General features: G+C 46.8%; 1 protein-coding gene across 1 annotated transcript in view; it reads left to right on the top strand.

The window, feature by feature from the left end:
- Positions 1–15,840, top strand: part of TSPAN11 (tetraspanin 11) — a 281,179-nt gene that overhangs the window by 242,460 nt on the left and 22,879 nt on the right. The gene's annotated exons all lie outside the window — the stretch shown is intronic.

The following is a 15,840-nucleotide window of genomic DNA, read 5'->3' as shown; positions in this document are numbered from 1 at the left end:
TGGACTGGGTTAACCCATTCCAGTCCTACCTACTCCTTTCCCTAACAAGTTCCTGGAAGGTCCCCTTCTCTTCAAGACTGACCTCCTCACACTTTGTATTTCCTGGTCACCCTCTGTGCTGCCCTGGCTGAGGCATCTGCAGTGCTGAGCCATAGCAAATAACATCCAATGTGGTCCTTTTGTTTGGACATTGAGTTCAGGCAGGATTGGCCTGCCAGGATGTGGGAGGCACTGGAACAGATCAAAAGCTGCCTGTCAAAGCAGAACTGAAGCCACCCCTGCTTGGATTCAGATGCCAGCTTTTTTCCAGATAATCTGTGTCTGATTTCAGTGGCCTATATTGCATTGCAAAGTGATTTTTTTTTCCAGGAAAGTCTGCAACTCAGCAGCCTCAGTACGGGGACCCGTGTAATTTTATAACACAGGCTGCAAATCACTCCTTTCGCCTCCCAATTTTCAGCCCCGTTAAGCCCCTAGTCATTTTACCAGCAGCATCTATTTAAAGAAAAGGCTTATACAATACACACTGAGTGATTCGTCCAAGCAGGGATGATGGCTTTGTGTTTCAAAAATATACTAAAGGGCACACCATGGCTTGCAGTTCATTGTTTTCCCTGGAAAAGGAAACTGCCTGCTTCAACACCAACAGAAAAATGTGATGCACCTATGAAATGAAACAGAAATATCCTGCAGGATCAGAAGAGTGAAAATCAGCTTGATCAAGTTTGGGGCTGCTTGTTAGCCTTGCATGATAGCCACAGCCTGGTGGCTAGTGGTTCACCCTAAAGAACTATTTTCCAGAACACTCAGTGATGTGGTGACATGCTCTGTCATGGCTCCTTGGGCTTCATGTTGTCCTTGAGTTCATGATAGGGGTGCAAATCCCATACTGACTGATTCTGTGGTTCTCTATATGCTCCCACTGACCCCCATGATAAGTCCTAGGAAGAGGAAGTGGTGAGGAACCCTGCAGGGTCCTGCTGCTGTAATTCTGGACTGCAAATCCCAGAGACCTTGGGGGCAGCAGGAAGAGGAAGTGAACACACAGCCATAGAGCTGTGCTCTAGTGCCTCCAGCTTCTGGCCTGAGCCACTGCAGGCATGTGGCTGCATTTCCTGAATCAAAGGTAAATGTCTGTTTATTTCCCTTTCAATTTAATCTGTGCAGTTTAGACTAACCTGCAAAGACTGAATCAATTCAACCTCAGGCTTTTTGACTGTCTGTACCTAGTCAAAGTGACCAAGACCTAGAATCTGGGTTTTCAGCTCCCTGGGTCATTAGAATCATAGAAAGAGTTGGGAGGGGCTTCAGGAGGTCATCTAGTCCAACCTCCTGCTCAAAGCAGGACCATCCCCAACTAGATCATCCCAGCCAAAGCTCTGTCTAGCCACATTTTGAAACCCCCCAAGGATGGAGCTTCTATCACTCTCTTGGTAACCTATTCCAGTGTTTTACTACCCTCCTAGTGAGGAAATTCCTTCTGATATCCAACCTGAACTTCCTTTGCTGCAACTTGAGACCATTGCTCCTTGTTCTATCATTTGCCACCACTGAGAATAGCCTAGCTCCATCTTCTTTTGAACCCTCCTTCAGGTAATTGAAGACTGCTATTAAGTCTCCTCTCAGTCTCCTCTTCTCTAGACTAAATAGGCCCAGTTCCTCCAGTCTTTCCTCATAAGTCATGTCCCTCAGCCCCCTAACCATTTTTGTTGCCCTCCACTGGACTCTCTCCAATTTGTCCACATCCTTTTTGTAGTGGGGGGCCCAAAACTGAACACAATACTCCAGAAGTGGCCTGAATAGAGGGGAATAATTACTTCTCTTGACCTAATGGCCACACTCCTACCAATGCAGCCCAGTATGCTGTTAGCCTTCTTGATAACTAGGGCACACTGCTGGCTCATATTCATCTTATTGTCCACTGAAACCCCCAGGTCCTTTTCTGCAGAGCTGCTGCCCAGCCAGTCAGCCCTCAGCCTGTACTGGTGCATGGGATTGTTCTGTCCTAAGTGCAAGACTTTGCACTTGTCCTGGTTGAGCCTCATTTGGGCCTTTCCTTCAATTTGTCTAGGTCACTCTGACTCCTAGCCCTACCCTCCAGCATATCTGCTACTCCCTGCCTCAACTTGATATCATCTGCAAACTTGCTGAGGTTGCTCTCTATGCCATCTTCCAGGTCATTAATGAAGACATTGAACAAAACCAGCCCCGGGACTGACCCCTGGGGGACTCCACTTGATACTAGATGCCAACTAGACATCAAGCCATTGATTACTTCTCTCTAAGCCCAATGCTCCAGCCAGTTTTCTATCTACCTTACAGTCCATTCATCCAGCCCATACTTCATAGCTTGCCTGCGAGAGTGTTGTGGGAGACCATATCAAAAGCCTTGCTAAAATCAAGGTACACCACATCCACTGTCAAGGTACACCACATGCACTTAACCACTCAGCCATTGGGATAAAGGATGAAACACCTTTCCTGCTCCTTCACCAGCATCTTCTCTTCTTCCTCTCTTCTGGCTGTTATGTGCCTACCTGAAGGCTCCTGTTACACTACAGATGGAAATAACCTCTGCATAAGGGCCACCCACCACCCCCACCCCAACTTGCACTTCTGCAGCTACAGAAATGCCACATAAGTGCATAGAAATGAAGTAGGTTTTGGTCCTAAAACCGGGCACCCAAAATTAGACATCATTTTTGAATATTCATATCTTCAGGGTTTTCTGCATTAGCATTTCCCTCTGCGGCAGGAAATCAGAATAATGACAGTACCCTGCCTTTGCAAAGTACTTTGAGACAAAGGGAAGAAAAGTCCTTGGGTAACAGCTAAGTATTAGGTAACAGCTAAGTATTGCTGCCATAAGCTTCAGTTTGTGCTGCTTTTATAGTGCAAAAATGCTTCCTGCCAGCTGGCAAGCTGCTCATAGCACTGTTACAAGCAATGGTAGACTCCCAGTCAGGCCACAGATTATGCTTCTTGTATTACAGTATTTGAATGCCCTCATAAAACACCAGCACATTGGCTACACCAGGGGGCACTAGATTTCATCTCCATCTTTCCCAGCAACTCAAGCTCTCCCCGATCTAAAGGAAAGATCAGAATTTGGGAGGAGGGGGGTTTAAAATGGGGGTTAAACCATTTTTCCTTCTCTGACAATCCCTCCACCCTGCTCAATGCTGTTCTGGTTCAGGACAATCTGGTTCCAATAGACATTGCAGCTGTTTTGCAAACTTCTGTGTTAGATGCTGTTATGCATCTCTGCTGTGAGTGTGATGTTCCTTAATGATATTCTGCTTGCGTGCCTGCCATTTGCTTAAAGGCAGTAAGCCAGCTTTGCACATAGGAATTAGCCATGCATTCCTAAGTGTATGAGTTTTCATGGAGTAAATGTGCACACCAGTTGTCATGTTACATGCAGCCTTGCTTCTGTGGTCCTGGAAACTGTCATAATGCTATGGGGGAGGGGAAGAAGGAATAAAACTTTACCTGAGCACCTGGAGGCATTTACAATCTTCAGTCATTTCAAGCCCATCACAGTCTTGTCACAGGGAAATCGATTTTTCCAGAGTTGTAGCTTTTCTGCCATTAAAAAAAAAAATAATGACACCAGTTTCAATTCTGTACAGAAGAGCTGGTGGATGTGGGCTGTGACACACTGCAACAGTAAGATGGAGCGCTGCTTTGCATTTCTTCAGGACCAGGAGGCTGCTGCATGTCCTTCCTGTGAACTGTGAGAGAACCAGGAATCTGCACTGTAGGGCTGGGGACAGAATGTACACATAAACCGGTTTAAGTGATCAGAAACTGGTTTAAACCTGTAACAGAACATAAGTTCAGTGCACATAAACTAGTTTCAAAGTGGCTGAAACTGGTTTAAGATAAACCTGGTTGAATGTAGTATCAGACTTAACTGATTTGGGTCAAACCGGTTTATGAAACTTCTGTCCCAGACCCCTTCCTCATTCACATTAAATTACAGTCCCCCAGCATGCTTTGCAGCCCTGGGCTGGGCTGTGCTGTCTAAGCAGGGCTGGCCCCACCACTCTGCTCCCTAGCTGGAGCAGTGAGGGCTGGCTGACAAGCAGGTGGGATGGTAAGCCCAGCTGGAGATGCAGCCCAGTCTTCAGGGGACTGCCCCCGAGGCAAACCCCAGCTGGGGTCTGGAGCCAGGGAAGGGGGTTAAACACTCCTTCCTCTGCTCAAACTTACTGCTGGCTGTGACTGTGGACTACAAATCCCAGAGGCACCTGGAAGCAGGAATAAGAAGCGATGAGCAACCCCACAGAGTCCAGATGCTGTGATTTTGGACTGCAAATCCCAGAGACCTTGTGGGTAAAAAAAGAAGCAAACACACAACCCATGCTGGCTATGTGCTAGAAAGTCATGCTCTAGCACCCCCTCCCCAGTTTCTGGCCTGAGCTACTGCAGGCATGTGGCTGCATTTTCTGAATCAAAGGTAAATGTCTGTTCACTTCTGTTTCAATTTAATCTCTGCATTTTAAACTAACCTGCAGAGATATGCAGGGTGTAAAAATTTCCAGAAAATTTTCCAGTGCTTTATTTTTCCATGGAAAAATTTCCATTTCTAAAAAGTCATTGTTTCATAAAATTCATTAGTAACAATGAGTGGATACCAATACAATATTAGGCATTTAATTTTTTACAACTATGCCAATAAAAATAATTTCTTTCCACGTAAAGCTTTAAATTTGTTTGTATATAACATTTAAACCAATTTAAGTGTGCTGTATTTAATGTTTTGCCTAATCAAATATTTCAGTTCAAATACTTGTGGCTATTGAGACATAAAATTAACATGAGGATACTTTTAAAGTTTTGTTTACTAAATATAAGTCAAATAAACATGCTAAATCAGATCACACTCTATTTACGGCATTGGAAAATTTTCCAATTCAAAATTTTCCGGAAAACCCACATCTCTGCTAACCTTCAAGGACTGAATCAATTTGGCCTCGGGCTTTTTGACCATCTGTATTTAGCCTAGAAGCCTAGATGACTCACTTGCCCATCTCCCAGTTCTTAATGGCATAGACTGCTTATGATTCATCCCCTCTGTAGGAAGGTGTTTGGGTTCTTGTGGGGTTTGTAGGAGGTCCAGCTTCTCAAGCTTGCAGGTATTCAGGAGTATCAAGGGGGGAGCCATGATCTTAGCTGCTACCCCTTTGATGCCCCACCAGGTTCTTCCTGGTAGTGCAGGCCCAAAAAGTATTGTCGGAGAGGTACTCTGTAGCTGTCCATACAACGATATTGAGAGACTTGGTAGTAGTTGAAGAGGAGTGACTGCCACGAGGGTGGTTATTGGTATGAATCACAAGCTTTTCAGATGTCTGTGCCACAGAAGGCACAGGTCCCTGGATCTAATCCTTTCTTACCACCCCCGCACCAAATGGCACTCGGCCCAGCAACCTCCAGCAGTCAAACATTCCCAGAACAGGGGCCAGTGCAGTGGACATGACCTTTCTCTCCCCTGCATTGGCTGCTAGCACGGGAAAAAGAGTCACCTGGGAGAGATCCCATGTCTGCTTCCGTGGCATGCCTGTGAGGCAACGTGCCCACACTAATAGAGACCCTCTGGGAAGGCAAGTGAAGATAGAAGGTATCCAAATGTGAAAAGGCTGCAGATTAATCTCACAATAAGCTTCCTCCCTCAACTGGGATCCCATTAGTGCTGCAATATTAAGGAAGGAAGCAGTTGTAGTGAAGCCACTGCATAAGCACAGAATGGCAGCTTAGGCAGTCAGAAGCCAGGTATGCAACAACATGATGGAAAGCAGTAGCATAACTTGAGTGGAGCATGTGCCCTGGGCACCACCTAAAGGAAGAGGTACTGGAAGGACCTGTGGGAGAGGTGGTGGGGAAGCAGAGAAAGGCAGGCACCTCACTCTGGAACTACTGATTGTTTTGCTGCTGCCTGCCGCATTGCCTGTTGACTGCCTGCTTCTATGACACAAGAAGTTGGAGGGAGGGAGTGGTGGAAAGGATGAGAGATGGCTGCCCAGGATGCATTTTTCCCCACTATGCTGCTGTTGGGAAGTGAGTAGCAACAGACACCTGTTGGAAAGTGAATTGCAGTTAACAACTGTGGTGCCTTCCAGAGTGACCTTGTGGTGGTGTGATGTGTGCACCACTCTTGACAGACACAGATTGCGCACTCTTATCAGTGCTTGAAAAGATCTGCTGCTGTGAATCACCACAATAAATTCATCTATATCCCCCAGATGACAACAGCTTTAGAGTATCAGTCCCTTTAAAGGCATCACTCCAGCTACAGCAGCCAACAGAAGATGCTAAGGCCTCTTGTGCCAATCTTGGCTATAACAAAAATCTCTGTCTCAGAGTCACCCATCTGTGAATGCAGGGCTAGCAATAATAAATACATTGCCAGCTTTATGAGCTGTGAGGATCGTGCAATGTTTCCTTGCATATGCTGAAGGATTGAAATAAATGGAAAGACTTTGCTCTTTATTGACATTCATGTCTTAATGGCACCAACTGCATTGCCGGACCAGACATTTTACATCCTTGAGAACCTTTCTTATTTATCATTAATGAATCTTCCACTACCCCAAGCAAAAGCCTAACGTGACTATATCTCATCAGATGCATTGAAAACCTGTATTTTATTAATGTCCAAGCTCTTGCTCTAATAAATGAGCCAATATGTGAACTAGAGTCTCCTGATGTTCGCTGCAACAGCTCTATAGGTTAGTCCTGTTTTTTGGATATTGCACTGGTCAATCTTAATGTTGCCAGATCTCATGATTTTAGTGGAAGTATCATGCCATTTTGATTAAAGCCAGTCAGCTGTAAGTAGCTGCGTGCTTGTGTCTCAGTTTTCATTAAAAAAATAATGCTATTTTCTAGCCTTCATCATTTTGCAAAAAAGGAAGCTTGAGATGAGTGCACAGGAAAGGTTCAAAAACTGGAAATCCAGGAAAACAAATCAACATATTTTTCTAATTATTATTTTTAGGGTCTGGCTCATGACCTTTGAAAGCCTCTGGTACTTGATACTGGAGGTCAGGAAGTTTTTGGGTGCAGTTGTTTTCCACCCCTCCCCTTTGATTCTTGCTCCATTGACATTTTAAAACAAATTCCCTGGCCAGAACAGCCACAGTTCTATTTAGAAGGGGTTGAGAGAGTCAGTTGACTTCATGGCTTATGATGATCTTCTTGATCTCTGCTAATCTCTTCACTCTGTTGGTGTTAACAGCTTTTGATCTTCCTCTAATCAAGCCAGCCTTTCTTCTATAATCATCCTATCCATTACCTACCCTGCTAACGTTTCTCCTCTCTCCCCCCTACCTCCACCTCACCAGCATGTCCACTAAAGGTTTGCTCCTACTTAGGAACTTGTATTAGGTGGCTTTGTTGTTCCTTGGGGATCTGAAGCCATAACAACTAAGAGGTGGGGAAGGCCAGGGCTGAGCTGTGTCATGGCACAGTAGTCGGAGGCAGAAAGGAGTTGCAAAGGTGAGATGAAGGGATACGTTCTGCAGTGACTCTTCTCTGCAGATGACAGAAGCTGTGGGAAGCTGAACCAGCAGTACATCCACGGTGGCATAAACCCAACATTGGTGGATGAGAGAGGTTGGTCTCTCTGGGTTGTGGCTCTTCCAGTGGCCAAAGCGAGTCCCCCCCTGACCTCACCTGTTTCTGTATGTTGATGGTGACGGGGTGTTAAGGCCACCTATAGGCATGCTTGAAGGATAGGGGGAGCACTGGGGGGACAGTTACAGCCTTGACCCACCTGTCCCATGGTCAGTGACTGAGGGGCGGGGGGGAACTGTTTGAGAAGGGTTTTGAGGGAAAGGGGCTCCTGAAGGCCACAAGGGGCTGGATCGGGGATCACAGGCATCAGGGGGCTTTTAAAGTGGAGAGCACTTGTGGGATATTAGGTTGTGATTTGAGGAGAGGCTGCAGTATTATGGGATCATGGAGATATAAGGGGTGGGTAGGGTTTTGGGGCTGAGGGGGGAGATCGGATGAGTGTGGGAGGAAATAATACATGAGGGGAAATGAAAGCAAGATGGGGAGCATGAGGGTGTGAGGGGCTGCAGTGAGGTTTAGATGCTCAGAGGGATGGGGAGGGCTCAGTGAGGTGTGAAGGGGATGGTGAAGGGTCACGGGGGCTGAGATGATGGGAACAAGTTTGCAGGATGCAGTGGATTCATGGGGGCAGGACAACTCAGTGGGGCATGAAGGGAATGGTGGGATCTGATGGGGCTTGGGGCATGATGGGCTGGTGCTGAACATGGGGATAAGTGGAATAATGGGGGATAGAGTGCAGCCTGGGGGCATTTGAGGTGGCAGGGCAATTTATACAAGCTAATGAGGGGTACTTTGTGGCAATGGTGGAGTGTCTGTGGGAATCATATGTGGCAGTGCTGGCAGCAGTTCTGTGACCAGGCTGGCACATAACAGCTATATTCCCCCGTTCTCTCCCCCCACCCCCACAAGCACCAGGTGCATGCCCCATCCTAGAGCTGGCATTCGGCACCCCCTGCCCCCATATACCCCTCCCCAGAATCTGTTATATTTGTTTGTGCTTGGATCAGAAACTGAATAACACACCCTAAACCTCAAACATATTAGCAAAACTTCTAGTTTCTTTTTAATTGGAGAAAAATAGGTGTTGGCTTATGGACTGATGCACCACACCTCCTGCATCCCTCTTTTTCAAAATCCTAGATTCTGGTCAGCCATTTTTTGTTCAGTTCTGTGAAAACTGCTGAGCATCTAAAAGATGCAACTATGTTGTGCTCTTTCTTTCAAAGGCACTTTTGTTCATACTGGGGGGGGGGGGGGGGGGGGGGGCTGGTCCTTTTCATCTAAGTGAAAAATATTGGGGTAGCTGGTTTTTTCCCTTCATTTAGCCCTGTAGCAAAAGTCATCAGAGATTTCTCCAGCTGCCTTAGTTCATCTTGCACTGTAAGCAAAATTTCAGTGTTTGCTGGAAAAAAATCACTTTAAGTCTTATTAAAAGTGAAGCTTTAAAAGTTGAAAGTCTCCCCCCTCCCCCCACCCCAGGAGGCCCCTGCAACCTAACACTTTCAACAGTTTTCAGACAAACAAATAGCTTCATCTGATAGTGGAAGTAACTGAGAAATGCATCATAGTGGTTTACTACCCTGTCAACGCTATTGGACACCTGGTGAAACAGAGCTGTAGTATTTGCACTGTTGGCTTCCATGAATGCTTTGAATTCTTTGGAAAGTCATATCTTTTTACAGCTATTAGGAACAGGGGTGAATAGCTTTTGATAACCATTCTACAGTTTATGGGCTTGCCACCTATACGTGAGAAGCACATACTGTTGCAGTGCAACCTGGCCAATGAAAGTTGTGGAAGGTTTGATTGCTTTCCTCCAAATCTTGGAGTTTCTGCCTCCAGCTGTTACAGAGGTTCTAGTTGTTACTAGCCCCTGTGTGTTATGGAACGGTCTATAGATGCTCTACAAAGCAATCCTATAGCATGGGGAAGGTGAAATGCAGGCTTTGCTTGCCCAGCTTTAAACCAACTGCATGGGAACAACTGTTTTGGGTTCCTGACTCTTCAAACCAAGGCCTTCTCCTTGGTGCAGTGGGTTGGAGTCATTTGCTGGTCAGAGGAAATGAGCAGCCTTTGTTACCTCTCAAGTTTTTGCTGGGATGCAGCAATTGGTTGTGAGCAGTTGTGCTCCACTGACTTAAGGCTAGTTCCTGGTCAAAATCAATAGCATGCTCTGCTTAAGAATTAAGCTGCCCTGATGTCTCTTGGTGAGCTTCAAGACTGTGGCAGGCCTTGGCTTTTCTATATGTTGTTGCTTTCAGAGTCTTCTGAGCATCAGGCACTTCCATCACCCATTAACTCATCCACTCACAATATTTTCAAATGAACCATCTTGAGTTTCTTTCACTCAGTGAATTTCTCCTGCTCTTACACTTAGACAGTGTCACCTCATGTTTTAATTCTAAGTCTGCTATGCTCATTTGGATAACACACATTCATAATTTATGGTTCTCTCCCTGTATTAGAGAACAGAAATCTCTTAATTTCTAACTGGATGCACTGCTAGCTGCCCTCAGCAGGACTCGGTGCTTGAATTTCTTCACTGTAATTATTATTTTTATCACCTTGGCCTCCATGAGGCCCACTAATGAACTGGGCCCATTATGTTAGGCGTGTTATGTATGTTACACAAACAGAAAATACATGTTTCTTATCCCAACAGGCTTATACATTAAGACAAGAGGTAACAGATGAACACAAATGGATTAAAGGTGACCTTGAGTCATGTTCAACCAATGCAAGCCATGTATACCAAATAGTACCTTTTAATTCAGGGGTGGGCAAAATACAGCCCACAGGCTGGATCCAGCCTGCCAACTGATTGTATCCAGCATGCCAGCAGGTGGCCACCAATTCATGGGATCCAACCTGCGGGCAGCCAGCAGCTCCAGCTCTGGCTGCCATGTGGTGCCAGGCAGATAGGCAGGACTGTTTCCACCCAGTGCTTAGGTAGAGGCATCAGATTTGGACCCAGGTGGACATCCCAATCTCCACCAGGTACCAGGTGCATCCACAGCTGATGCTGGCATCTGCCTAGGGCTGCTTCTGCTGTGCCGGGCAAGTAGTGGCATAAGCTGCAGACAGGACCATCAGGTTTATCAGGGCATCCTGCAGCTCCATACAGGGGGAGAGAGGGAAGGAGGGAGAGAGGATTGGGGCATGCTACAGCTCTAGGGAAGGAGGGGAGGGGGAGAGAGAGAGAGAGATGAACAGGGCATGCTACAGTTCTGTGGAGGGAAGGAGGGGGAGAGACAGAGAGAGAGAGAGAGAGAGAGAGAGAGGATGCGGATCAGGGCATGCTATAGCTCTGGGGAGGGAGGATGAGAGAGAGATGAGGCCCTCGAGAGGACACCAAAACTCATTAAGTAGCCCTCCAGCCAAAATAATTCCCAAAATAAAGGCTGGAAGTCAGAAAAAGGGACTTCTCGGATTGCTACAGGTTGAATTTGTGCACTTGACGTGCGCGCCCAAATGAATGCCAAGAACACTGGGTCTCATTTTCAGTGGTGCAATCCAGTCACACTCAGGAAATCAATGGGATCAGAGAGAGACAAAAACTCCCTTTGAATTTCAACAGCTTTCCTTGCCATTTTAAACATCAAGAATACACCTTCATTACAGCCTGTTACAAATGATCAGAATGATCCATGAAAAATTGCTAAAAATGTGCAGTATTGACCCCAATAATTTTATGTAAAAGCACAATTTTTCCAATTCTTTGGACAAAGATGATGAAATGTGGACATTTTGGGAGGATTTTGAAAACCAAAGCCAAGCATTTTGATTTTTCAGTAGGGTTGGGGGAAGGACTTCTCCCATGCCCCTCCCCCCAATAGCTCTTTTCTCCCCTTTTTTGTAATCTTTCCTCAAACCCTGTCTGGTACTAAGCTGCAGAAAGTCCATTTGTTCATCCTGTTGACACTGGGACTGGTTGCAGCCCTCTGTATCTTTTATCCCCAACAACTACGGACGGGGTGGGGTAGGGAAACGGAGAGAGCAGGACAATGCATGAGTGAGCAAGCATACGCATGCATGAGCAAGCATCTTTTCCACAGATTTAAAATGCTTATGGGCATACTTACCTTTCCTCAGACCAGGGGACTAGATCAGGAGTAGCCAACTTGTGGCACATGTGCCACAAGTAGCATGGGCAACTGCTGTATGTGGTACACAAGCCCCAAGGAGGCACTAGAATGGAGGTGGGGGGACTCCAGCCTCCAGCTGTGTGGAACAAAGGTACAGGATGCTGTTGGGAGAGGAAGGTCAGGGTCATTGTCAAGCGTGAGGTTAACACCTCCTTGCCCCTGCAGCCACTGCCGAATTCAAGGCTTTGAATAATCACATGTCATATAAAACTGCAATCAGGTGAACTCCAGAGCATGTGCAGTGGCATGGCTCCACCCCTTTCCAGACTGGACCACAGGAGCTTCTGGGGATGAGAACCCCACTTCTCTACCTCTCTCTGCTCAGAGCCACATCCTTTCCTCTCCTTTCCCCCCGACCCTCCTCCTCCTCCTGGGAGTGTAAGCGCAGCAGCAGTGATGGAAAGGATGATGGGGGTGTTCCCCCTCCCTGGGCCTGCTCCAGGGGGGATCAGACAGGGTGAAGTAACCCACCCCCCCACTGCTGTCACTGTCCTGTCATGTCACATTCCCAGCTTACTCCAGCCCCTGGACAGCCTGGCTGGAGTGGGCAAAAGTGACTCTGAGGCTCCCCCCAACTCCAAGGGACAGCAGGGAAAGCAGCAATGGGAGGGGGAGCTAGGATTGGGAGGGGGGAACATGCCTGTGACCACAGAGGCGGGGATTCCTACCTGCTTTTAGAACTTTAAACCATTCCAGAAGGCACTTCCTGCCTGGTCTGCCCACACCAGTGGGTGGTAGGGTGGTGGTGCGGGGGAGGCTGGGAGTGAGGGGTGCAGCCACCCCCGCAGCCCAGGCTGCTGCTCCTCCACCCTCCTTTGCCACATCCTGAATCCACCCTTGACTGCAGTGGTTACAGGGCCAGAGAATTGTTACTTAGCTTTTGGCAGTGACACCTCCTCTTGCAGCAGTGCCCTACCCTGCCTCCATTCCAGTGCCCCAGAGCACAAACTATACTTTATGCCTCTTGGGGGGAGGATTGGAGCAGCACTCTGGGAGTGGGACCTAACTTGTGCCACCCCTGCCAGAATAGGTTGTCAGCACTGACCTAGATGACTATTTTAGGTCCCTTCCAGCCCTGCCTTACTATGCAATGTACTTCAGAAATATGCAGTAGAAAAGATGCATGTTCTCGGAGGCTGCTGTTCTCCTGAGCATCTCCTTCCAAGCCCTGAGCAACTGCAGTCATTTATCTTTGCCATTGCTTCATTGCATATTAGTTTGCAAGTTTTCCAGGGCACAGACCATATTCTTTGATCCAGTAATCCATACAGGTACACATGTATGGTACTATATGAAACATTAGCAAATCGAATCTGATAGTAGCAACCTGACTAGCAGCCACAGTGCCCCTCCCACCCTCTCTCCCCCAAAAACCATCCTTCTGTTGGAAGCCAACAGCTGGCATTCAGCCTGTGACTTTCAGCAAGGTCAGTAGAATAAAGCACAGTTTTCTTTAATGAGAAGCCTTTTTCTTTTTTTTTCCAGGAGGGTAGCATTTTAAGAGTTAGGAAAATCTTGAGCCTCCAAGGCCACCAATCCAAGCAATTAACAATGGCTGAGGAAGTTGTGCAACATGACTCCATTCCCCTAGGGACAAAACACAACCTGGATTTATACGGAGCCTGATGCATAAAAATCTCTCAGGGCTTGTTTCCCCCTTTCTGAGGAACGGCCTTTGCTGCAGTGTATTGTCACTTGCAATTGAGCAAACGTGTGAATAGCTTTCAGTTATTGATTGGTAGCCAGGGACTTGGCAAATTAGCAAATGACAACTGCATTAATGATTACCACCAGCTCTATCTTTTTTGGGAGAAGGCAGTGAGAGGGGGGATGGAAAGCTGTTAGGAAGCAAATGGAAATAAGTCACTTCAGTCTCCTGCTCTTAGTGATTCTGGATAGCAGCGATGTAACTAGGGTGGGGCAATGGGGGCAGCCACTCAGGGCACCAGTTTGGGGAGGTGGCAGGTGGGGAAAAAAAGCAGCGGCCACTGCAGCCACACAATCATACCAGTGTTGTGGTGGCAACCAAAAGTTGCTGCTGCCCTTTGATGTGTGTAGGTGTATGGCAGGTACTGTGTTGTTATGCCTCTGCTGGGCAAAACTTTGTGTATACATGTAAGGGTCACTCTCCTGGCTGAAACTAGAGGCCAAATTTTGGAGCTGCAGAGCTAAAAAGCATAGGGCTCTGCAAAGTAGAGCTGGAATAGATTTACATCCCTTATGGCTAGGGCAATGCAACTCATAGTGATGCATGGGCTACACCTGCAACGGGTGGGACAGTGGAGAAAGTGGAGTAACTGAAAACAGTGGCTCCTTGGGTTGGGGGGTGGAGGGGAGGAGAGACCACAGGGAATGGAGAGAGCAGGTCTGTCTGCATGGTGCAGCTTTGCAGTGTTGGGGCTTAAGGTATGCAAGCTGTGCTCACGTCCTTGAGCCTGATGTAGGGGTCTAGCAACAGGACATGCACAGATCAGTTGCAGAGGCTGTGAGATGCACCAGATCATACATGAAGTGGAATTTTTATGTATCAATAGTCATGGGCTAAAAGGAGGCGGGCGGGAAAGAGAGCAAAGGGTAGGATGGAGGATGAATAACTGAAATTAGACCAACTGAACTTAAATACTATATGTACTATTTGAGTTCACATGCTTTCCATGTGAACTACCCTACCAGAACATAGCAGCAGCCTACCTAGTACGGGAGCCACCCTCAGACAGCAGCCAGATGCTTCTGTGCATAGCTCTAGGACCCTGTGAACCTTGCATCTTGCTAGTAGTCTGCTGCCTGAGGTAAAAGCCTGCTGCTTCAAGCTCTAGCTGTGGCTCAGTCATCACTAAAAGGAGACACCAGGCACAATGAGCGATAAAAAATCTGCCCATTGAAGAAACGTCTCTCTAACTCAGTGTGTCTGGTCTGATGCAGTACAGGTGTTACAGGGGCACTGTCACTGTCACTAGTGTAAATCTTCAAGGCCCATATTTGCACTTATTTACACCAGTCAAGGATTTGGCCTATGGTATAAATAAACATCTGTTTTCTTTATAGTTCTAATATTGCCCCCCCCCCCCCCCCCCCTTTAAAATTTCTAATATCCCCCCCCCCCCCCCAGCTTATTAGAAGGTACACTTCTACAAGTCCATTTCACACGTCATAGCTTGCACTCTCCGTTTGCACCTTGCACAGGAGTGACTCTCATATATAGTCATTTCACTTGTGAGGTCTCTAGTCTGTGGGGTTGGGGTTTGAAATGCTGCTGGGACAGTGTTTGTTTTAAAATATTTTTCTCTGTTCTAACAAGAAAGAGAACATCCTAGACCCAGAAGTTTCCTGATAGGTTCCCCCCCCACACACACACACCCGCACCCCGTTTTGCTCTTGTAAAAGCTCCCAGGGTTTGCTTGTAAATAAAGGTTAAGGCAAAATTGAAGTTGACAGTGGGCGCGCTTACATGAGACGCATCCTGTGCATTGGCCTAATAACACTGCGCAGTAGTGTGTCACGGCAAAAACCAGGCTAATAGCCTACTGCGCAGTGTTAGTAGGCTAATGCGCAGTAAGTGTCACTAAATAACCATTCACTGGTGCTACTGCACAGTAACTTTAGGTATTGCACATTTAGCTAGTACTTTATTAAGGAAGTACTAAACTAAACGTGTAGTATTTAAGTTGCATTAAAGAACATGTAGATGCGCCCAATGTCCCTTTAGTTAATAAAGATGTGAGGACAGTTCAATTGATAGGGTAAGCGAAGCGCTGTGAATGAGGGGTATCTGGGTGGATTGTGTAGGGGCTTCATAACTTTCCCCCTTTCTTCTTTACTGAGGTACTTCCAAAAAGAGAAGAACCTTTGCTGGTCATGATTGGCAAAGTGCAGTAGCCCTATATGGTACTATAATCTGCATCCTGCTCACATACAGGGACAGACCTTGGTGTTCATCCCAAGCCATACCTTCTGCTGTGATTGAGTCCACTGATTTCAATACACCAGTTTCCTTGTGGATCAAGGTACTCCTTGACATGAATAAGTGGATAAGGATGTCACCTTTACCAACAGCAGTAAAGACAATGAGACTCCACAGCATTTATGAGAGGCAGAAGTATGCCAAGGTCCTTAAAAC

This window comes from Alligator sinensis, unplaced genomic scaffold (assembly GCF_000455745.1).
Source record: "Alligator sinensis unplaced genomic scaffold, ASM45574v1 scaffold224_1, whole genome shotgun sequence".
Classification (NCBI taxonomy): Eukaryota; Metazoa; Chordata; order Crocodylia; family Alligatoridae; genus Alligator; species Alligator sinensis.
This window is presented reverse-complemented; position numbering and strand designations above follow the sequence as displayed.